Source organism: Pieris brassicae, chromosome 7 (genome assembly GCF_905147105.1).
Source record: "Pieris brassicae chromosome 7, ilPieBrab1.1, whole genome shotgun sequence".
NCBI lineage: Eukaryota > Metazoa > Arthropoda > Insecta > Lepidoptera > Pieridae > Pieris > Pieris brassicae.
Window position 1 is genome coordinate 11,581,478 of NC_059671.1, and position 25,741 is coordinate 11,607,218.

General features: G+C 34.1%; 1 protein-coding gene across 1 annotated transcript in view; it reads right to left on the reverse strand.

Moving 5' to 3' along the window:
• The window catches only part of LOC123711694, a 160,218-nt gene that overhangs the window by 46,617 nt on the left and 87,860 nt on the right, over window positions 1-25,741 (reverse strand). Inside the window, exon 2 of the mRNA XM_045664400.1 lies at window positions 3,970-4,006. The gene's annotated coding sequence lies outside the window, so the exon portion shown is untranslated. The remainder of the gene's footprint in view (window positions 1-3,969; window positions 4,007-25,741) is intronic.

The following is a 25,741-nucleotide window of genomic DNA, read 5'->3' on the forward strand; positions in this document are numbered from 1 at the left end:
CGCCTCGGCTCGGCCTTTCAAGAATTATACTATATATTAGATCCTTACATATAATATTGGCGTTTTGTATGGGAGGAACAAAAAGTCGAATATTTTTAAATATAATATATTTAATTAATCAAACTATGAACCATGGTTTTCTATGCACTTTTGCCATCTCATAGGTAGTTCATTGATCCCTTTACTAAAAAAAACAGTCGGATGGGAATCAATAAAATCTGTGAAGGCTGCCCCATCAGTTGAAATTCCTATGCAAAGAAGGAGGTATTTGAGGTCAAAGTGGCCAGTACGACAAAACGCCAATTTCATATGTAAGTACCTAATATTACGCTCTTTTCTTGAAGGACCCTAAGAACTGGAACTCGAACTGGTTCGGAAATACTGGTTCCACATAGTGGTGGTGCGCGGCAAAAACTGCCTCAGAAAACGCTCAGTTGTGGAACGACGGACATCGAGGTGATACGGATGGTATTTTGTATTTTGCCTTGACGTCCGATAATGAAACTCAGCTGCGGGTATTAGACCGAACAACTGTTCTGAACACTCCCCATGGAAAATGTGGTAGAAGATGCAGTGAGATCCAACATCTCTACGCAATCTCTTTATTTTTAAAGAGCGTATTCCTGTTAATTTTATATTAAATACACGCCTTCCTTGGTTATTTTTAAGTGGTTAATGTAATGTAGACTCCTTTGTTTTTATGAATATGGAAATTACTGGCGTTCTGGTGGGAAAGGGATTATCGAATTGTTTGAGCATAGCAAAGGTGTATTTTTATAACGATTCGAGCATCAACCAATGTATCAACGTTAAACACCAATTTACGTGAACCGATACAGTTTCAAACGTTTAATACTTCGAATTTATATTCCGCGTAAAATTTTGGCAATTGCCGGAAATCACGCCGCGAATCGACGCTTCAAGCGTAACTTCCGCTTACCTATTAACCGTTAAATCGTAACGACTTTCGATTTTACGTTTTCTTTCTTTAGATTTTTTTGTACTTACGTCATATATATATCAGAGATTATGTAATAAAACGATGTCATTTGTTTTATTAGAACGGCAACACCACGCAATATCATAGACATCTTGCAGATTGTAAATTGTCAACATGTCAAAGTAAATTTGACTGTAATGCGTTGAAACGTTCGTTGAGTTCAGATGCTCTCTGATTCTAAACCGGACGTGTGCACTGACTTTCTTTAAAATTAAATAATAATTTCGGACGTCAATAGATAAATGGTAAATATAATGGCAGATTCAAAGCGTTGCGTCAACAGCGTGTCGAGAACCTTTTTTGTACAAACCATTGATTTTTATATGGCGGCTTGGTCCTTTGACGTTGCGTAGAGATGTGGGGACACTCTGCATCTTCTACCGTATTTACCATAGAGAGTGTTCAGAAACGTTGTTAGGATTAATACTAGCAGCTGAGTTTCGTTATCGGATGGCGAGGCAGAATACGGAATTCGACCCGTATCACCTCGACGTCCGTCGTTTCACAGTTGAGCGTTTTTACGGCAGTTTTTGCCGCGCAACACCACTATATGGAACCAGCTGTCCACTAAAGTATTTACGAACCAAATCGACTAAGGAACTTTTAAGAAAGGAGCGTACCAAGTTTTACAAGGCCACTCGCGAGCCCTTTGGCATTGAGAGTGTCAATGGGCGGTGGTATCACTTAACATCAAGTGAGCCTCCTGTCCGTTAGCCCGCTTATCATGAGGTGGTCTAATATGTTTAAAATTACTAAGAATAATGACATCTTTAAACAGCTTGTTTTACCGGACTGGCAGGTATAAACAAACGACGCACTGACATAACAGTCAAATTAACTAAAATTCAGATTAATTTTTTCGTAAAAGTTGTTTAATTATTCGAGTTCCATTAATAAAATGTATTCGTATATAACCTTTTGAAAAATTGATTTAATATAAAATCTCGTCTCAATTCACAATTATTAATTAGATTATAAATTCTTCTACTCAAATACACTCTGTTACATATAAAAAAATATTGTAGTCTTATTCCGATTGCAATCACGAAAGTGTATTAATCGACGATTACGAGAAATAAATCCAGAATTCAGTGGCACGCAACATTTTTTCAATAATACACATTAGTTTGCATACAAAAAGGATCCATACAAAAGGAGGGAATTGTTTAAAAAACCGCCAAAAACAGAAAAATGTTTATCAAAATATTACGACATAGCTCGCTCTATTTCGAAATTATTCAAAAATATGGACGCGCAAAAGTTAAATTTTAGCTCAGTACGGCTCAATGGAGAGCTGAATGTTTCATACGTGTATTGTTTGCGTTAGATGCAAGGATAGATAGGCATAGACAAGAGCTAGAGCTCTCCCAATATATTTAAATAAAACTTTTTTAACGAGAGACATCTCTTGCTGTACACAACAACCGTAATGCATTCGATAGTCGAATAACTAAATCGATGTCAGTCTTCTTCTAATTAATTTAAATTTGTTATTTCTAGTAATGTTGGCTTTAACATGCGACTTTTATCCTTGAGGTCGATCCCCGGCTGTGCACCAATGGAGTTTCTTTCTATTTGCGCATTTAACATTAGCTCGAACAGTGAAGGAAAACTACGTGTGTAATCTGGCTTTAGACTTTAGGCTTTAGACCCAAAAAATCCAAGGCGTGTGTCAGGCACAGGGGGCTTGCCTACTTGCCTATTAGATTGATCATCAAACAGATACAAAAATCTGAGGTACAGATCTAAAAAAGTTAAAGCGCTACTGATTTATTTTTATTTTGTTTTAAATACATTGAAATAAGTATAGTCATACTTCTACCAATATCAGGTACGTTACATTTAAGTACAACATATTTAAGTTCAGTTAATGCAATTAATTTCCTACATTTTACATAATAAAATAGATTTTGTATTTAAATCTCAATAGTACTAACGATATATTTCACGTACTATGTTTTTATTTCGAAACTACTTTAGAAGATTTCCAACAAAAGAATAAACAATTAGAATCAACATTTTAGCATGAAATTACATTTTTTATAAGTATCTAAAAAAACAGTTATTTGAAATAAACACTTTTGTAGACAAACGTAAATCCATTCATTACTACGGCTTCTGTTTGTCTGCAATCAACATATTTACATCACACTTCATAAATACGGGGCTATGTATAGACGAACTAAATTGTTGCCCAAATCGAAATTTTGTATAAAAACAAAATTTACAGAATGAGTGTTTGTTGCCCTAGGAAGAAATATAACATCACACTTGCTCTCACAGTTTCAAATTTTCCGCGCAATTTTCTTACGAAACTTCTCCTGAAAATAATTAACATAACAAAAAAATTAATTAGCGAAATCGGTCCAGACGTTCACGCGTGATGCCGTGACCCAAGTGGATAGAGATTCATTTCTATATATATGGTTTATTTTTAGGTATCTGTGTGTCCTTTTGTGGCAAAGTCCAAAGGTTTTTGTTCTAAATTAGTACATTTTTTTTCCAAAATATTTTAAAACATGATAAAAAATACAAAATAAAGTTGTTTTTCACGATTTCAATAAATATCTTAATTCATTGGAAATAATCTAGAACAAATTATAATAAATGGTAGATTAACGTTGGTGAAAACGCGGGTACCTACTAGATATACGCGGGGGCTGTCTGTGGTCAGTTTCAGGGGAGATTCAATTAAGAGTTGTGGCAAACAAAGGAAAATAGTAAGATGATCCCTTATCCGTCTACTGACCGATGATCAGTTGATGCCTTTCGCAAGTATACGTATACACCAGCAGCAACGAAATATCATTTAATATAGGTACCACATTATATAGTTAAATACTCCAGTACAATAAATTTCATGGTCGTAGAATGGAGTAGATTCTAATAGTTAATTAATTTGGATTTTTATTAGCTACGTAACAACGTAAAAAATATGTGCTGTTTTAGTTAATTAAAAAACATTTTACCTTAAGATATCCAAGTGTAATCAATTGCGATTTTCATCTGAAATAACAGAAAGTTTAATTAATATTTTTGTACAAAGAATAAAAGACACAACACTATGTTGAGAACACTAGAATGTTAATATTCCTAAAATACGATTTTTAGGACGACCAATTAAAAGTAGAGCTTGCTCAGCAATTTTTATATAATTTTTTCGTCTATGAAATTATTCTTAAATCAACTGAAAATACTATTAAACTTTCGAAGTCTTGATTCGTATTTACGTCTCTTATATACTTGAATTTGAAATGTTATTTTAACCTTGTAACATAATGACGCACGGACACGCATTCATGAAACATGGCGTGACAATTAACCACGTGCAAGTTCCCAGGGAGCAGGTTCGATTTCGTTCAACTTTCAAATTGACTTTCAGAGAAAACGTTAAAATTTATAGTCTATTTCTTCATTCGTATTTTCTTTCGGTACTTTAGTATGTGGTCTATACGAGGTAAACAAGGTCTTTAATATTTAACAGCGTTATTACAACTACGTGGCTGTGAACAAAGCAATAATCAAAGCAATAAATGATTGTCAATCCCGCAGAAATAATAATTGTTTTGTAGGAATATAATCTTAGAAAACTGATCATTTTGATTTATAAAAAGTTTTGAATTTTTTTAAAATAAATTGTCAGTGCTTAAGAATCTATATTGGAAATGGAATAATCTAGAAAATAGGTCCAGATAATTTCCCTACTCGATATAAATCTGGATTATACGAAAAAGTACTTAGAAATTTAGTTCTTTATTACACAAGTAAGAAAAGATTGTCGAAATATCTTTAATATTAAATTTAGTCCATTGTGACATTTTATTAGTACAATATACATAAATTCTTCGACAATGTACAATTACAACAAAACAAGTATCAAATTATTAGCAGCAAACAAGTCGGTTCCTTTGTGCTGAAAGTTGAGCTCTATGCGGCCGAGAAGCCTTCGCGGTTATAAGTCGTCATCTAGGATACTTACTGGGTGTTTCGTTTCTTTAGTGCGCTTCGAAGCAGCAACAATGTTTTACTTTTGTGTAAATAACATTTATAGATATTGTTGTAGTGATTCCAATTCTACATTGCGTCTAATTTACATCATATGTATATTTTTATATACTTTGCTCTTTACTGTAACATCGTGGAACATTACGATCTAGCCTAACTTAAGCCTAATAAGCAATTTAGGTCTAACCTAAGTTACTAAAAATGATATTTAACACAAGAAAAATTGATTAGTGGTGCAACAACCACTTGGGCCTTTCTAGCAGTTTCTGAATCTGTTTCATGACCATTTTCAATGTAATAGGTAAGTAGATGATCAATCTCGTGTGCCTGACACGCGCCGTCGACTTTATGGGTCTAAGACATGTCGGTTTTCTCACTATGCTTTCCTCCACCGTTCGATCGAATGTGTAATGCGTATACAAAGAAAGTATATTGGTGCAAAGCCGCAATAATAATTGAAAAGGACAAAACCATTTTTGTCCTTTTCAATCTTCTCACTTTTTATCACATTAAAGTCCTCAAATCTTAATTTTTCAATGATTTTTAATAAAGGAAACACTCATATATAATATTATTTTAGCCTATTCATTAAACCATATATTTAAAGATATAGTTTGGGACCTCGAAATTACTTTCCCGTGTTATTTTAATATTCTTACGGAGCTAACACAGAATTTATTTAACGAAATTAAAAGCGAGTCAGCGCGTCGTTAGTACTTAGTCTTGTTAGTATTTACTTATCTGGAGCGACGACGACTGGATTTAACTGTTAAATGTGTTCTTACACTCTCAAAATTAACAAGACTTATTTTAATATGTAAATTAAATGCATTAATCCTTGACAATCTTGAATGAGATAATTGTTATATAAGAAAGGGTTACCTAATGCAGAAGTGTGTATATGCACTATCGCATTGACGACCTCCATCAGGAACTTAATGTAGAGAATCTCACCACAATAATAAAAAAAGACTGCTGAAGCTTACGAACATAGGCTCCATCATCATCGAGGTTATTCAACCTCTTGACACTACGTACGTACTTGTTAGTATAAAGTCCCAAATAGTGGTTAGTGAAAAAAGAACAGTGTCTTTCCCTGAATAGAGACTGTACGTAGTGTTATTGGACACTTTATTATGTTAAATAAAATTAAGTAACTTAGGTCACACTTAAATTACGTATTAGTCTTAAGTTAGGCTAGATCATAATGTTCCATGATTTCTTTGTGCTTTATAAAGAAAATGGTAATATTCTGAAACCTTTTACCACAAGTGACAGAAGACCTTACGGGAGGTATCAGATTTCTTGTAGCTAATTGTTTTTATTCTTCTGAAATAGAAGCTTAATAAATAAGCTCTTAATTTGAAATTGTCATTGATTAATAGTAAGCAAATTTATACGTTTTTACGTCATAACGACAACACATAGCTGTTTGTATAAAGGTATGAATTTTAACATAAGATAATTCTGAAGCATCTAAGTGACTGAAGCCTCTCATCGATTGTTTTTGTAGATAAAAGCTTATGCCTGTGTAAATAATAAATATACCATTTACGAAGTTGACCTTTCTCGACACATATAGAGGAATCTCGACACATAAGACTTAAAGGAAAATATAAATGCTAAAATAGGTTTTTTATTTATTTATTTTATATTTAAGTAACTTAATAAATATACATTTCTTTTCACGCCATTAATCAAATCTTTACAGATAATTAAACGGATTGGTAACAATAAAATAATTTTAATCTAATAATCTATATCATAATCATAAAGCTGTTCCCTCTGTAATTGGTGTTAACTTTAGGTGTTTCCAATAGGTGCATATTTTTTAGGGTTCTATTATACACGCGGAGGAACACCTTACTTAGTAACTCAGAACAGTCAAATAACTTAAAGTACTTGACAAAACCCTCAATATGTAGCATTAATAAGGCAACCATAAATGAAAGGCCAGGAACGCACTTGCGAGCCTTCCGGCAATGTGAGTGTCGATGGGCAGCAGTATCACTTAACATCAGGTGAGCCTCCTGCCCGTTTGCAAATTAAACGACTTATTAAAGCTCAGAATCACAAATGACTCTTAACTCTGAGGTAGTGTGTTCGACTTACAAGCTTGGTAAAGGAAATTATCCTAAGAAGAGCAAGTCTTGCTCTAAGGGTCGAAATTTAGCAATAAAAATGACTCCCGTGTAAGTCTAGGCTCGGGATCTTACTCTAAGATGAAAAGGATGTCATGTGCCGGGACCAGAATGCTTCTCGCCTACTTGCCTATAAAATTATGAGATGCGCTTTCTTTGGGAAAAGTTTTGGAGTATCTGTATTTGTTCCGTGATCATTCGTATCTAATAAGTGATCCTGTGCCTGATATACACCGTCCACCTTTTGGGTTTAAGGCAAGGTTTTCTCACGATGTTTTCCTTTACCGTTCGTTCGAGTATTAAATGAAAAATGAGAAAGTCCAATCGTGCACAGCCAGACTTTAGGGATGAGAGTCGCACGCCGAAGCCACTAGTCACTCAGAACTAGAACACTCTTTAATTAATTAATGGATGATATTCTATGTATATACTAAAATACTTGTCATGTAAATTTAATAAGAGCATGCTAAATCTTATATGAAAAGTGAAGACAGCTCTGGCATCAAAATTCGCAAAGCTTGATTTAAGAGAATGTTGCATAATACATAAATTGCAGTTCAGAATGTAGCACAATGAATGCATAATATTATTTGCGTCGTTACTTACGACATTTTTGAATTACAATTGAGAATAAATTTTTGTTTATATGAAAAAACATCGTTACACAGTTTTATCTGAAAATAATAAGCAAACATACCCCGTTCTGATATATTCTTAACATGAAGAAAGTGACACAATTCAGTCAGAGATAGAGGTAAGGAGGAAATTAGTATGGGAACAATAAGAGGTTAGACTGATAAACACTAACTAATAAATTATTTATTTATTTTTATTATACTAATAAATATACTTGGCAAAAATATAATCAAATTTAAAATGCATCTAGCATAACCCGACCGAAACATAAAGTTAGTGAATATTAAATGTGACAATCGGTCGAGTTAGAATATTATTCATCATCAAAACTTCACGAAAATACAAACATGTTCAGTAATAAGATTGCAGTTTTTTTGACAATTGCAAGTACCGGATGGGATGTTGAGGAGGATCTTATGGGCTCCTAAGTCCCGTCTTACCTCCCTCGGACAAGCAAAAAAGGTGAGCTGGCCGCAGATCAGAAAATATTAACTTATATAAGAATTTCGTTCAACTTTTGTTCCCTTTGGAGTAGATATTGGATTGGATCACAGGTCACAGGTGCTAATTAAATATTGAAGTTGAGGCCAGGTAGATAGTACCTGTGACCCAAGAGCTGGATTCCTCGCTCATCGAATAAGTATCGCAATACAGGAGAAAAAGCCAGAATTAAATGTCCACGCACACAGACCTTTTTAAATTTGTTTTAATTTTGTACCAATAATTTTTTTATTATTTTGATTACTTTAAGTAAGTTTTGAATATTGTAAATACAGTTTCTTTGTGTGTTGGAAACAAATTGTGAAAATAAACAATTATTGATTTTTTTATTATTGTTTGCGTTAGCTGCTGCGTTTATTTTTGTATTATTACTTTAATATAACCTAAAAATTGTAAATACAAATTATACGTAATTGTGTAAATACGATTGTATGTTCTTACAACCACGTGTTCACGTTTTGCCACCTAGTAAGGTCCTCCCAAAGCGATTAAAATTGTTTAAATCATTATTTATGCTATGTTTACAAACGCGAAATGATTGTTCCGAGCATCAAACCTAGGCCTGGCCAAAGAAGCATAAAACAAAATTACTGAAATATATAATAAGAATGTGAATAGATAGAAATTTTTAAGAGCAGAAATCAAAGTAAATGCGTTGACGAGTGGTTGGTTCAAGAGGTCAATTCTATTAATCTAAAATATCGCCCAAAGTTCTGGTATTAGCATAATATATCATCAAAGTAAGTTGAGGCACGGCCTGCGAGGATTACTCACGTCCAAGCGATAAAACAATATTATACCAGGCATTGAAACACTAAGGTAACATTTTGTTAGGTTAAAACAATATTAAGACATGACGTTTCGCTTATATAAAACAATAAATGTTTTATTAAGATAAATAAAAATGTTCTAAATGCATTTGCAACGAGCTCGGGAGTCCTCTGGCATTGCCAGTGTCCATGGGCATGGGATATCAATTAATATCAGGTAAGGTTGCACCCTGTTCTATAAAAAAAATACTACTGGCGTTTGCGTCGTTAGCTGATGTGTGGCGCCAAAATTTGATTATGTTCAATCAAAACATGATTACCTTTACAGCTCAAGGGATAGGGTGTTGTTATAATAAATACCTATATAACTACTGGTGTATATTCTACGATTTAAAACCAATTTCAACGAAGATTTTATAAATAAATCGCATTTCTAGGATAGATTAAACCATATGACAAGTGTTCCAAGGATAACAATACATACATCGGTGTTTATGTATGTAAGCGGATTTAGCCGGAGCCAGCCAATCAGCAATGTAATTTGTGGTAGGCGATTAACGCCACCGACTTGCATTAGGGGAATGATGACGTTACGACTAAGATTAAGGCTGATTGCGCTCTTCATACATAATGTGTGAAATATAATTTGTTTGGCTAAGAGTAATTTTTAGTATTTTTTATGTACAAGAGTGAATTACGAAAAGTACCTACTCGTAATAGACATCAAGACAAATTTACTGTAAAAAAAAATTTTCTTCAGGTAGTTTCTTTTATAGGAATTGGGTGGGAGGGAACAATTCTACAGGGCCTATAAAGGGCAGTTATGGCTGTCTATTGACACCAATTTTAGGCGGTAAGTTGCCAGCCTTTGAGGGAGAAGTAAACTCTTTTTAAACGATTAGAGGTTGTATCTCCTACCGGACATCGATTCCACGGTACGCTTATTTTCAAAAGAAATGTCTTGTGAAGCGGACTGTGGAAGACTTACAGCCATCAAGGTGATGCGGATGAAATGTTGAATTAATACGGCTCGTACGGTACTGGTAGGTTGCAAATATTAGTTCCTTACATATGAAATTGGCATTTTGTCGTGCTGGCTTTGACCGCATATATCTCCTTTTTATTCTTACACTTGTTTTTCGAAATCCATGATTCATTTAATTTCAATTAATTAAATAAATATTAAAAACTGACAATTTATATCCGTTGAAGTAAACGAAAAATGGCATTGGCCAACTTATTTGTTGGCATAAACTATTATTTTGAGGGTACTCCAAAATGTTGATCCAATTCTGAATAATAACACGAAGGGCTTGAGTAATTAGTCAGAAATGTAAGTATTTATAACAATGCCAGATAATGTTAATTTACATTTCGTGACAAAAATAAGTATTTCCATAAAATACTTAAATTACGTTCAATTCATAGTTGGTTATTGTGATGTACAACTTTTCAGAGTAATTTATATAATTGCTATACACAATGCGGTACCAAATTGGGGCCCTTTAAAACCATGAATTATGATTGTCGCATGAGACTTAAGGTATAATGATGATTTGTTCCACACATACTATTATAACATAGTGACGCTGCAGTTCGAAACAATATGACCAGCTTCTTCCACTTGATCGTATTCAACGAAGAGCGATTCGAATAGTCGACCACCACTCACTTTTCGTGTGGCTTGATCCCTTGGCTTTGCGTTGAGAAATTGGGTCTCTCTGCATCTTCTACCGAATTTACCATGGAACTCTCCATGAAGTTCAGAAGAGTTGGTAGGACCTGCAGCTGAGTTTCAGTATCGGATGTCAAGGGAAAAACAAAATACCATCCGTATCACCTCGACGTCCGTCGTTTGACAACTGAGCGTTTTCTAAGGCAGTTTCTCCCACGCAACACCACTATGTGGAACCAGCTGCCCACTGAAGTATTTCCGAACTAATTCAACTTAAGGTCCTTCAAGAAAAGAGCGGACCAATTCTTGAAAGGCCGGCAACGCACTTGCGAGCCTTCTAGCAATGTGAGTGTTCATGGGCGGTATCACTTAACATCTGGTAAGCCTCCTGCCCGTTTGCCTCCTAATACATAAAAAATAGCGTTGACTGAACATGGTTAGGCGCATGCTTTAATTAGCTAATTTTACTTTATATGGCAAGTATATCTGTTGCGGTTATATGGCGCAAAAATGCAAAATATGCAAGTTAAAGCCAACTTCCTATAAATGACTTTAAAATCCTCAATTTTTTTAGCTATAACCGCTGGAGTCCGAGTTCAGAGAGACACGAGAAAATTTTAAAACAGTAAAAACAAAAGAAACATTTTTACCAGAATCTTGCAAATCATATGATCATTGATATCGATGGGAGGTACTTAGGCAGACTTCAGAGATGAAGACTAATGATTGCAGCACCTTACAAACATTTTGTAAAATCTTGGCAATTCTAATGGGTTTATTGCTTTCTTCTCGTCCGGTCTACGCTATTGATTAAGGAACTGAGAGTAATTATTAATAACACGAATACTTTTGTGTTTGATTTGAATTAAGTCATAAAGCATGTAAACATATATATAGTTCGTGTATATATCGCAGCGAAGCGATTAATATAAGACGGTTATCAATGTTACCGACATATGGATTTTATTTTAAGATGAGTTAGTACGCAATCAGACTGAAACTGAACTGAATCATGAACAGTGCACTGACAATAGTGATCTCTTCCACCATAAATAACCAAAACTTTTCTGTTACCATAATACCTCGTTTCCCTGTTAATGTATGCTTTAAGGTAAAAAGACTAAGCCACAACCGTCATTTATTTAACATACTATTATTGCATAAGGACGTTTCAAGACAGAAACTTAGGAAGTAAACAAAGTTTGTAGTAGATATCTGTTTGAAAGTTGACCCGTCAGGAAGTTCTGCCTTAGTAATATCGAGGAGTTACAACCGAAGACTGTGGTCAGTTGTGAACCTGATAACCCCGACTGAGAAACTTGGCATTAGCAACATTGTACCTTTATTGCAACATACGACAGTCAAGCTACTGTATTGAGGACACAGAAATAAAATGGAGTCAATACGCGGGAATTATATTCAATTGAAGCACCAAATATGGATTAAAAAGATAGCAAGAAATGCATTACAAGGCAATCGGTCAGGAGGCTCATCTGTTGTTCAGTGATACCACCGCCCATAGACACTAACATTGCCAGAAACCTCGCAAGTGCGTTACCGGCATTTAAAGAATTAGTCGAATTGATTCGAAAATACTTCGGTGGTTCCACAGTGGTGCGAAAAAAAAAATTCTTAAAATACGTTCATGTTCTTTACATATATTAGCAGCCTATATGAATTACTTCAAACAAAGGATAAAACAGGCTTATTTTGTATTCAAAACATGTCCTAGACTATTCAAAATCCATGACAATTGTGAACAGCCAATAGCCAGCAGCGGTATTTCCGAATCGATAAAACTTTGTCAGGCAAAACTTTTCAAACATGAACAATACTTTCTATAAATATCTGTTTCAATTAATTAAATTATAAAAGAATTTGAGTTGGTCTATTGTTTAAAATACTCTTAGGCAAATGAATTTATAAAAGGAATTAAGAATCTTGACTTTATCTGTTTATTTATATAAGCTGACCAGAAAAAATACAGACAATAATATAAAATATAATATTTAATGTGACAAGGTACTTATAGGCAAACATAACATACATATTTATATATATTTTTATTGCTTGCCTAGGTGGATAAAGCGACACAAATCATTTATATAATAAAACTTGCGCCTGGAATCGCAATTTGCATTTCTATATCTTAATATAGAAATGCAAATTGCGACCAATACAAAAAGCAACGCTTTAAAACTGTCATATTTCAGATGCAATATCGGAAAGTATTGGATCAGTTTTACTACACTGCCGGCGAAATGAGAAATAAAAACAAACATAAGAGACACCTTTACAAGCTTTAAGCTTTTGCAATCTTAGTAAATATTTAATATTTAAAAAAATATAAACTTTGACCGATATTACTCCCAAGCAATCATTTACATTATACATGTACACGAATGACATTTCAGCCTCAGCTTTAGTAAGTGCTAGATAAAATTTCAGGCCATAGTGGCCTGGCAAAATAATATATTTAGCTAAAGTATGCTCATCCAATATATATAACTGCAGAGTGTTTTTACAATTTTATTAAATGTCGGATGAACTTGATCCTTACAAATTAATTTTTGTATTTTATCTATGTTATTGTGGATCAGTGTTGGCCTAGTGGCTTTAACAGGCAACTCTCAACCCGGAGGTCGTAGGTTCTAACCCCGGCTATGTATTAATGGACGTTCTTTCTATGTGCGCATTTAACATTTTCTCGAACGGCGAAGGAAAAAATCGTGAGGAAATCGGCTTGCCTTAAACTCAAAATGTTCATGGCGTGTGTCAGACACAGGAGGCTTATTACTTGCCTTTTAAATTGGGAAATGATCATGAAACAGATACAGAAATCTGACGCCCAGGCGCTGGTAATTGTGAATAACATATATTAGTTTTTTTTTCTGTAGCGAATTTACGCCCAGAGTTCGAAGCACGGTAACATATCATTTTCGCATAGTAAACAATTCTGTACTTGAAAAAAATTCGTATATAAAAGTGTCTTAGCGTATCATGATATCTTTTTCTCTCCAGAACTTCCAAAATATAGCATAATTTTCGTGATGGTTTTCTCATTTTTTCGGACGGACGGTTTTCTAGACGTGACTTTTCTTGACATTTGTATCATCCGGTTGCCGGTTCTAACGCAAAAACAAGGTAAACAATAAAAATTGCATAAAATATTACATTAAAATCTCAGCGCTTAAGCAAGTTTGTTCGGAGGTATTTGAGTGTAATAACTCTGTGTCTAGCCGAATGTATAGAGCAATAAACCGTAGAGGTTGATTTAGTGCCGCGAACGTTGGCTAATGTGTTGGCTCTGGACATGGATTACTCTACTTCGTTCGCCAAATAGTAATAACCGCAATTTATATATAGGCAGTATTACCTAGTAATCCAGTCTTTACACGTGCGACTAAACTCTGAGGTCCTCTGAATTCCTTCTTGTGTTAGACCTAAACATCAACATGTGTTAGATACAGACTATAAAGGGGCTTAAGCGCATCTACACCTATTTTAACATTTTCAAGCGATCAAGGGGCAAGATATCCATCAACCAATGTAATCCTCATACTAATTTGTCTGACACATAAGAGCAGTAGCATAACAGTATAACAGATTAAGTAAACTTTAATATCTGCAATAGATATGTCTAGTACGTCTAGTATCGTCTAGTCTATCTGACTAGTACTAATGTCTATCTGACTTGTAGTAACGTCTATCTGACTAGTAGTAATGTCTTTCTGACTGGTAGTAGTGTATACCTGACTAGCACGGTAAAATTTTACGTAAATAATTAAATAAAAAATGCCGTTTTTAAGTTATATTTTCAGCTTAAATCAGCGACAAGAAGGTGATTAAAAAACTTTTTAAACATAACAATTGTTTGTTGGGAATTTTCCTGTAAAATATTTTATCAAAGGAATCTCAAATAGCTAATAATCTTCTCTTTAAGATTGCGAATTATCTCTCTGAAAGGCGATGCACGTGACATGCTGAACAATGTCTTGGCTATTTCTTTATAAAAAATCCTCTATACATTAAAGGTTCACCTTTCATATCTAATATAAAGAAGGAAACAAATGTTTGTCATTCAATACATACTTGTTTTTGTTTATTCTAAACTAATTTTTTTTTTATGTAACAGGAGGCAAAACGGCAGAAGGCTCATCTGATGTTAAGTGATACTACCCGTGGACACTCACATGGCCCGAAGGCTCGTAAGTGCATTGCCTTTTAGGAATTGGTACGCTTTTCTCGAAGGACATTAAAAGTGGTCGTTATTATCTTATTCTTTTCGTCATTCGAATATTCCAGAAAATTTTACCATATTTTTTCTTTTTACTCTTACATCGGTATCCACGCGTAACACACTTCATCAAATTTTAGATCTTCCCTAGACCTTTTCTACCCGAGCAAATCTGAATTAAAACATGCATAATAAAATCATCGTTATAACCACGACTCAAAAATATGACATAAAATACGTGCGTCAACTTATTACAATAATTCCCAGATAAACATAACATAAAATTTATTACTAACGAAACTCACAAAATAATAAGAAAAATAACAAAAGAATATGGAAAGAGAAAAAAGGAATACATTACAAAGGAATAGGTACATTTGAAGTGTGTAATGTGTGTATCTGGCCCTGTCTCAGCATTATGCTTTGGAGCAGACGTGTGCCACAGCGCTGGTCATTCTGCCAGGACTACAGTTATTTGGCGCCTCAGACGAAAAAATATGGGATAATAATAATAATAATCGAAAAACTAATAATAGTAAAAATTAACAATGTAAGTAAACAAGTCTTCATAAAAAAGTTTTTTAGTCTAGTGTATGACCTTAATTCGCCTTCGAAAATGTATCTACTATATGCATATTTACAGAAATTGGATAAATAAAGTTTAACAAAAGGCTTTTATTATTATAGACATGAATACAAATAATACAATTATTTCATTAATTGTAATATAATTATTAGGTTACTATCAATGTCATCGTTATTATATATTTTTGTTATTAATGGCATCGAATCTCTTCGAATCAACCGTGGTAGGTCAAAAAGACGGCGCGTAACGGAATAATGTGATGCGTAACCGAAAAATGTGACGGTATTTTTTTCCAACGCCGATAAAGAAGTTTCTCTTAAAAAATAAGAATAATTGTTATTAAAACTACTATAAGAAATTGATAAATAAATATCAGATAATTTTGCAGCATGTAGCAAGAAATTTATAGGAAATCTGCGTTTTGATCCAATTAGTAAAGTTCTGAATGAACACCGATCTGTATCGATATTCATTACATTTAGTATCGTGGATTTAGGTCAAACGATCCACAAATGTTTGACGTATATAAACTTGTCTACTTGAGGTATATTATCTAAAATATTTATTTATCATTATAACAAAACATTTTTTCCTTAGTTTTCACGAATCGTCGAATTAATGCAAGTAAGGATTTAACGAGTCAATTGGACCTTCACTAATCCCCCTACAGTGCGGTAGACCCGGAAATCGCGGTGTAGGAGATTTAGCAGAAAACCGTTTCTTCAACAATTCAAAAATTAGGAACACTAATTAAGTTATTTAGTTTATTTTTGTAACAAAATTGAAACAGGTGAAATGGTACGCAAAACTAATTATGGTCTTGACAAATCATTATAAATTTCAAACAGACATAACTTGAGAAATCTCTGCGTTGTAGGGGGAAATTACGCGTTATACGTCAACGCGTTGTTGATCACTGTATTATTTATTTCATTTTGTACATTTGTTTCATAGAAAACAAATTAAGTTTCAATTGTACAGCCAATAAAGACAACGAGATCGTTATGTATCTGATCACAGTAGACTTCTTCGGTCTTATTTTAAAACTAAGATGGTACATAACCATGCCAACCATGGCAACTTTTTGCCACCGATAGAAAATAGCATTGCGTAAATGTCGGGCAGCAGGCGAAACTTTATTTCACATTTCTCCTGTAAAAACAGAACATTTCTTAAAATAAGTTACAGTATACATGTTGATGCAATGAAAATATTCCGTTCCGCGTTTGGATAGCATATCAGAAAACAAACATGGACTTTAAAATGACCCCATAAATAAACATTGTTAATCTCAAAAATACGACCGAATTAAATATGTTGTATGAAGCGATATAAGACATGGTAGGAAAAAGGGAAATAGTCTCTTATAACATCAATCGTCAATGCTCCCTGGTACATTTGGAATAACGACCTCCATCGGGATATTAATGTAGATGACGTCGCCACATTAATAGAGACTGCTGGAGCCCACGGACATAGGCTCCAAGTAAATTTTGAGGATATTTAACTTCTTGACATCACAGGCCTTATTTTATTGTTTAAAGAGGGGAATGCATTGGCACTGACTGTGGGACTCGCTCTAAAAGCCCTACCCACTAAACCCCTCCCACCAATCACGTCACTGTTGGGGTAACCTGGTCGCGTAAGCATTCTACCAAGAGACCCCGTGACTGGCTCTGCTAAAGCAACCATCTTTCAGTACATTGCAATCGCCTGAAAACGCAATGTGGTGCTTCGTCACCTGTGACAGATTTGTGACACCACGGGCCTAGTGAGAAGACTGAAAAGGACAAAACTATTTGAACTAGTGAGTGTTAGTGGACGTTAGTCTTAAGTGCTAAACAGTGGTTACTGAAAAAATAGTAAATAACAACAGTGTCTTTCACTCAATAGAGACTGTAAGTCGTATTATTGAACACTTTCTCATGTTAAAAATTCTTTTTAGTAAATTAGTTTAGTTTTAAATTATTTATCAATCGTGGCCTAGATCTTGTGTTCCATGATGTCTTAGAAAAGACACATGTCTTAAAAATTCGCTCGACTGATTCATTCATCAGTCATTATTTAATTGGAGGCCCTGGTATCGCTTTATTTCACGAGGGCTTCGCTATCAAGCTAAGCTAAACTTATCGCTTAACTTTAAAAGAAAACTTGCATAATTATACATATTTTATTCTTATAAGTGTATTCTGTCCTACGTTTAGATAAAGTAACTACAAGAAAATGGGTGCACATGTAAAACAAGATAGGTATCTTTTGAAATAAATATTTGCAGACATCTCTTAACAGTAACAGTATATTTGAGTAATTTAACTTAACCATAATTACTGAGACATAACAGAATAAGATGTATTATCATGGGACTTTTCATGAACTTTTAGTTAAACAGTGATTTGCATTAAAAACAGTTCAGTAAAACTTTTGCCTTTCTCACACGCTGATAGCCTCATTTGAAAACTTTACTATGGAAATACAACAAATTAGACTTTGTAATTCGCTAACGTAAATAGAACTTGTGAGTTAACAGATAACGGAAAGTTTAAATAACACCTGTTCAAATTATAATCTTTATCCTTAATTGCCAGAAGTAATGTGTAAGTCTTTGATTTACGAAGTACCACCTAAAGAAGTTTTACTTTAACGCGAAATTACAGTAAGTTTCGAGTGCTTTTTCGCAGCGCAGTGTCTCTAAATAATCATATACAGTTATAAAAATTTCGTATAAATTCGTTAAAGTTTATAGTGATAAATAAATAATAGAATTATGATCTTTTTATTAACTGAAGAAGGTTTGCTTCGCGTTGTTAATCTAATTCTTGATACCCCCATAAATCTGCATTCTATCACTCCTCCTTTACTGTGCAAAGTATCCTGCTTTTGAACTCCTTACCTCTTGATAACAGTTATTTAGTTTATTTAAAAATCTTTTTTTATCGTTTATCTTCTGCCTCGTAATTAGCTACTTATATAATTTACAAATTGTGATGCATTAACCATGGGATTAGCTTTTACATTATTGTTTATATTATTATTTTACTTTATTTTAGTTAATGTTACATGTTATTTTATGTTCTTTTTGTTAATTATTTATGCACCTTAACCCTTTATAGGTGTTTCTTTTTTATTGTTCCATACTGGAAGAATCTTATGTAACCTGCGTTTTTAAATGTATGTTTTTGTATGGTTAAGTGTATATAAAGAAATAAATAAGGGCTCAAAGAAAAATCAAAATTAAGTAAATTGTGCAAAAATTTGAAACTTAAACACCATTTAACCTCCCAGCGTATGACAGCTCGCGCATTTTAAATTTCGAACTTTTGCACAGGAAGTAGTATTTATAGGTAATACGGGACCTGTCTGTCAAGTCGGAATGAAATAGTTTTGAGACTCATAGCGTATTGGGACCCGGAACAGTCGTATACATTGATTTTACAACTGAACACACTGTGTAAATAATTACTTAACAAGACAAGAAGTACAGTAATAGTAATCAAAATGAATCAGCAAGTATGTGCCTTCTGTAACGTGCAGAGCTATACATAATAACAATTCTTTTACAACATTTACTATTTAAAATTAATAAAAACTTTTGCCTTTCTGATACCGAGTTCGACATAGAGACTCTGATGCTTAACTATAAGACCAACACTGCTTCCATTGCAATAAATTGTAAATTTGAAAAATTATATATATATATATATTTTATAAAATAGGGGGGCAAACGGGCAGGAGCCTCACCTGATGTTAAGTAATACCGCCACCCATGGACACTCTCAATGCCAGAGGGCTCGCGAGTGCGTTGCCGGCCTTTTAAGAATTATTATTTTTAATTATTAAATTTATCGAACACTTTGTTGTAGACGAAGAAATCCGTCAGACATTTCTTCAATACGAACAATTAATCACCCCGGCATTCCTCAATCTAATCTATCAATACCTAATCAACTTAACTTCAACCTTATTAACTTACATCAGAGTTTTATTTCGTGTGCAGAAACATTCATTAAGCGGTCATATACCTCGCATTAAGGTTAAGTGCGATATGTCAGATATTTGATCAGCTTTGTACATTCGACTTAGATATGCTTAGCAAATAATGTTTATCGAAACATTCAACCTGAGTGTGAAGTTACGATAATTCGGTATTTTTATATGTAACGATTTTCCTATCTCTGTCATAGTGTTACTAATGATAATATTGGTGTTGAGCGCGCGACACTCAACACTGAGGTTCAAATAGCGGCTGGGCTCCTATGGATTTTTCCTTCATCACATTTCTCATGCGGTAAAAGAAGACGTCGTGAGGACACCGATATACCTAAAATCGAGGGATACAGACGGCTGTTCACCTACTTTTTTTTAGAGGGGCAGGCAGGAGGCTCATCTGATGTTAAGTGATAAAGCCGCCAATGGACACTGTCAATAGCAGAGGACTCGCGAGTGCGTTGCCGGCCTTTTAAGAATTGATACGCTCTTTTCTTGATAAACCCTAAATCGAATTGGTTCGGAAATACATCAGAGTAGTAAGAAGAAAATTATTAAAAAAAGATCTCTCTCTGGGTCGGTAATGTCTGAGTATCGTGGTCAGCTGTATAGTGAGTTCTGCCGTGAATAATTTTACTCCACCAATTTCGGCCTTGCGCTTCTTTTACTTCTTTGTACAGTCTTTGACTTGATCAGTCCATCTCGTTGGCGAACGACAGCGCGATCTTTATTGCCTGCGGTGTTGCTAATTACGATGAGCTTGTCTAGCTCCTCGTCACCCCCAAGCACAGTGTGACCAAAGTAGTGTGATGCGTTGTCGCCATAACATCCGCCTCCAGGACCATATTTCTAAAGCACAAATCCTTTGCATTTTTTAATAACAAAAGATCTTAAAGCTAGGAAGCATCTATAATAAGTTTTAATCTCCAATCCATATTGTACGACTGTTAAATTACTCATAAAAATAATAAAAACATCTCCCCAATAATTGACGAAGGTAATAAATCATTTGAACTATTTAAAGTATTATCTTAATTCATACGGCCGGGATGGATCTACATTTCAGTTAATGTTAATCTTAAGCATTAATTAAAATACTTCTAACGATTATGAGATTGGTTATATTTAGGCCTTATTTGTATTTCATGATTAGGTAGGTTTTACAATGTGTATTTACCATATTTGTTTTGTTACTCCGGTTGTAGTAAATCCCATATGAAATAAAACTTAAAAAGCAAACTCTCGAATATGTTGAAGAGTAAAATGTACTCAGAGGCAAATTATCTCTTAATCTGATATAACGATTAAAGAGATCAAAAGAAGAATAGCAAATGGATGGAAAATATTTAAGACAGATCATGAAAACAACTGATTTAAGCAAAAAAAACAAAGTCTATAACACCTGTATTCTACCCTCTAAACTTCACTACCTCGGAAATTGAGCACTCTCTTACCAGGGACATGCTAGCACAATGCCAAAGACCCATGGAAAGATGCATACTGAGAATAAGAAAATTAGACAAGCGAAGAAACAAAGAAAGACATAAGACCTAGAACAGGTGTGGCAGACAATCTAACTAAGATATACTAAATTAAATGGAGATTGACGGGTCATATGCTCAGGAGGCCCATGAAAACTGGAACAAAATATTGACGGAAAAGAGGCTACTACTAAGGATAGAGAACAGTGGAAAGGGTTGGAGGAGGCCTTTGACAAGAGGCACAGAGAACTTCAAGATATACTGTAGTGAAAATAGATTAAAGATCACAAATCATAGAATATCGGAAAATAAAGGCTATAATAAATAAACAAAACTGCAATCTGAATATTTCCTATGCAATTCGACTTAAGATCGTCCAAAAAATATGGAAACATCTACAATTCTTACTCTGACGTTGAGTGTCCTAAGTCTAAGTCCACTTCCCTTGTTAAAAAATGTGCATTAGTTAGAAAAAGCTATTCGGTTGAATTAACATCTCCGAATGTTAAACTGAAATCGACTTCAGTAACTGGGGTCGTTTATATTTAGATCAAACAGTACACGGGCCAAGTTGCACGTGTATCTAAGTGACTCGCACATTAGAGCAATAGAGATTTTGAACACATTAAAATGATTAAGAATATATTTTCAAAGGTACGCTATACGATATGTTCACATTAGAACATATAACAATCATTAAAAGACCAGATATGTTTAGAGTGATGTTGATAATAAACTATGAACATACAATGTGTAGCGGAATATAAAATATAGATAGAAAAGTACACTGGATGCAGAACCCAAAGGGTGAGATGAGGAGGAGGTGAAAGACAAGAGTCGTGACTTAGGGAGTATAGTGAACTTTTTCATATCATTCTAATAGTCATATGACCTAGTTGACTGCTAGATATAAAAAGAGATAGTCGTCATATGCGATAAGGCATAAAAACTAATTAACCTTTCCTATATGATAAGGAAGATTAAGATATAAAGCCGTTAGCGAAAACATATATTTGTTCCACAAACAACTATTTGAATGATGTAACTAAATATACACTGAAGTTCATGTCGATTTCTTGTTACGCCGCGCTCAAAGACATCATACGAGGCTGTCTTGCCTCCGTCCATGTTCCATTCATTTTGGAGCCAACAGGCATCGCTAGAGACGATGGCAAGCGGCTGGATGGGATGCTACTTGTGTGGACCAGTTTGCCCCGTCTCATTTCCCTCGAAGCATAAAAGCTGGGGCAGCTGAAGAGCAGGCGAAAAATAAAAACCAACTCAAATATCAGTCTTTCCTCCAACTTCGATTTTTTTCCCCTTTGGAGTAGACTCTTGGGCCGTGGGGTTCAAGTGCACAGGCGTTAATTACAGATTTAATTTGGCGCCTGGTAGATAGTACCGGTAACACCAGAGCTGCTTTCTTCGCTCAACGAATAAATATCGCAATACAGCGAGGAAATGCTGCCAGCGTAAAAGCCAAACTTTTAAAATTTGTTTTAATTTTCTATTCAATAAATTGTTTTATTATAAATAATTATATATTCGAATATTATTATACTATGTAGGACGATAATATTGTAATTTATTTTTAATACTTAAACAATATAGTTATAGGAAAGTCCAGGTCCTGATGTATCTAAAAATTACACTATATTTTTGAATAAAATATTTCAATATCCCTAAGTGTCTATACAGTGTCGATTCTCTGTTTCACTGTGGCCAGTCTCAGTAACTTTAACCTGCACTGCAGTAAGCACTAAGTTATTTTTTTCCATAATCGTAAATATACCACGCCTATGTATTTCACGGCCCTCTTAAGTTTCCTATAAAAAAGCAATTACTCAAACTCCATCCCAAGTTGAAAATAAACATTTTATTTCTTAATTTTCTTTTTATGCCTAATTTTAACGAAGAAAAGTCAAGAGGCTGTAAAATTTAATTGTTCCGACGTCAGAAATAATAGCTTTTCATAAAAGGCTTTATGGTTTTACGATAGCTTATATCGCGGAAAAACAGAGGGAAACAGGAAATCGATGATCACAAATTAGGTAGGTATTGTTAACCTATTTAATCTGCAAACAAATGTTTATAAAATTCAAACTTCTATGAAATGGCTCGACCGAATTATGTTTTTTTGCGGCTATTCGGTGGGGCTGAAAATAGGCCGTAAACTATTTTAATTCTCCTAAGTGAATTCTATTTTTTATTTTTATGTAATGGTATTAAAAATACATAATTGCCGCTAATTATGACTCCCGTATATGGAAAATATGTTTTCTTAAACTAGCATTAAATCTCGGCTCAAAATCTTACCCTTAGACACTTATAAGATATAGATGATTTGGAGAAATTGACCAAATAACAGATATATTATTTGGTAAATTTCTGATAATTATGATAAGCTATGTATGGCCCTGCGTATATTTTTTTATTGTTATAGGAGGCAAACGGGCAGGAAGCTCACCTGATGTTAAGCGATACAACCATGAACACTCACATTGCAAGAAGGCTTTTATGAATTGGTAGGCAGTTGGTTGCACATAGTGGTGGTTCGCGGCAAAAACTGCTTTAAGAAACGTTCAGTTGTGTAACGAGGTATTTTGTGATACAGACATTATTTTGTAGTCTGCCTTGACGTTCGATGATGAAACTCAGCTGCTAGTATTGATCCTAACAACTTTTCTGAATACTCTCCATGGTAAATGCGGTAGAAGATGTAGATGTACCCATATCTCTACGCAACGCCAAGGGATCAAGCCCCACAAAAAGTGTTATCAATCAATAAATACGGTCAAGTTGTAAGCTAAACCATTGTTGAAAAGAGTGTCCAAAGAGTTTCTTGCCGGTTCTTCTCCATGAGACCCACTTTTTGGAACCGTGCAACTAGAAGTTTCATAAGAGCCTGCAAAGGCCTATTTGAAATAAAAACTTTTAATTTTGATTTTGAGCTGAAACGAGGGAGCTCTCGGCCAGAAGTGAGAACAGTACTCCATGTGGGTCCGAATTTGCGCTTTAGAATAAAGTCATCCTATCTCAATCTATTGTTTTTAAAGAACGATATTACACTTTGTATATAGTATGTTTCCAACAAACAAAATCGGGGTACATTATTGTGTATTTATTTGTTTTAAAAACTTTACAAACCAAGCAAATAGAAAACGTTTTGTTCGTGTTGTCCATTATTTTCTAAATTGAAGCTGAAAATAAAACAGTTGAGTGAAACCAATTGAGCTCCAATTTTATTTTTGGTGCGGTTTGGTACCCACAATTTAATTAAAATTATACATATACGATAGTCATTGAAAGTTTTATTCTTTCTGTACAGTATTTATACAGGTATATATGTATATTTATCAAGTATGAATAAACAAAGTCAACTACAACGGAGTGTGTAACGTACTTTTATGTAGTTATAAGATTAATATATCATGCAACATTATTACGTTTCTTTTATTGTTCCATATTAGGGTTGCCTGGAAGAAATCGCTTGTTAGCGATAAGGCCGCCTGTTGCCTAATTACTTTACATAAGTAATTAGGCAACCTACTTACTTTTTTTGTATAATTATGTACATTATGGTAATGAACAATAAATAATTAAAAATACGTACTTCTTGTAATCGAAGATAGATGTTTCGTGATGTGGATGATAGTGGCCGAAATGAAACCATAAATTACTTACAATAATCCCTTTAAACGTGTCATTTGTCATTTCATTAAAAGATAAATATACACCGAACAGAAACTATTAATTATCACTTAACGAACGTCCAAATTAAGGCATCTATTTTCGTTTGACGAATGCTCGGTGTGGTGTGATAGATGGCCCTTGACAGTTTGACGGATATCATGCAGGGGCGGTAGGGCACGCGAAGACACGATATTGGATTATAAGCCCGGTAAGTTATCGTCGAACACATTTTTATAAGATGATAAATAATAATAATAATCAGGCCATTTTAATTCCATACTGTTAAAATAATACATATCAAATGAATGCGAGTTTTGTTATTATAAGCTTAGTCTAGTGGATCTTTTTTATTTTAGCATCCTCCGCTCTATTGCTCTCTGGGCAATAGTCACTTTCGACTTCACTCTTTCCGTGAACATCCAGGATTAGCTCCCGTAGACCATGCATGGGAGGATGCTAGTGTCCATAACAGTCCTTTTTAGATCTAGGCTATAGCTTCCTTTTAAAACTTCTTTCAACGGCCAGTACCTTTTATAGCCCTTTGATACACTTCTTCCTCATTATTATTTATATTAAAGGATATCATTTTGTAAATAGGTATATGTGTCCTAAATAGGTATATTTTGAAAGTTATTCTATTTTGTCCCTCTTTATTGATAATTGGCTTTCAGATTATTTATTTTTTTCATTGCGTTCATTTTTGGACCAATATTAGAATTCGCCTTGTCTAGGGATGAAACCATTGCTTCTAACACCTCAGGAGATTCTGCCAAAATAGTGATGTCATCCACAAACCAAATATGACTAAGATGCTGACTGTTAATTTTAATACGTTTTTGTGACCAATATATATATTCCTAAATACCTATCATTTCGAGAACGACTACGAAAAGTTAAGGCGATAGAGGGTCTCCCTGTCGTACACCTCTTGAAATTTTTATTCGATCTTTACCCTGCTTTCACTTTTGTTATAAGACGTATTTCAAAATATTGATATATTTTTGGTCTGTTCCCAAATTCAGAGTGTTCAAA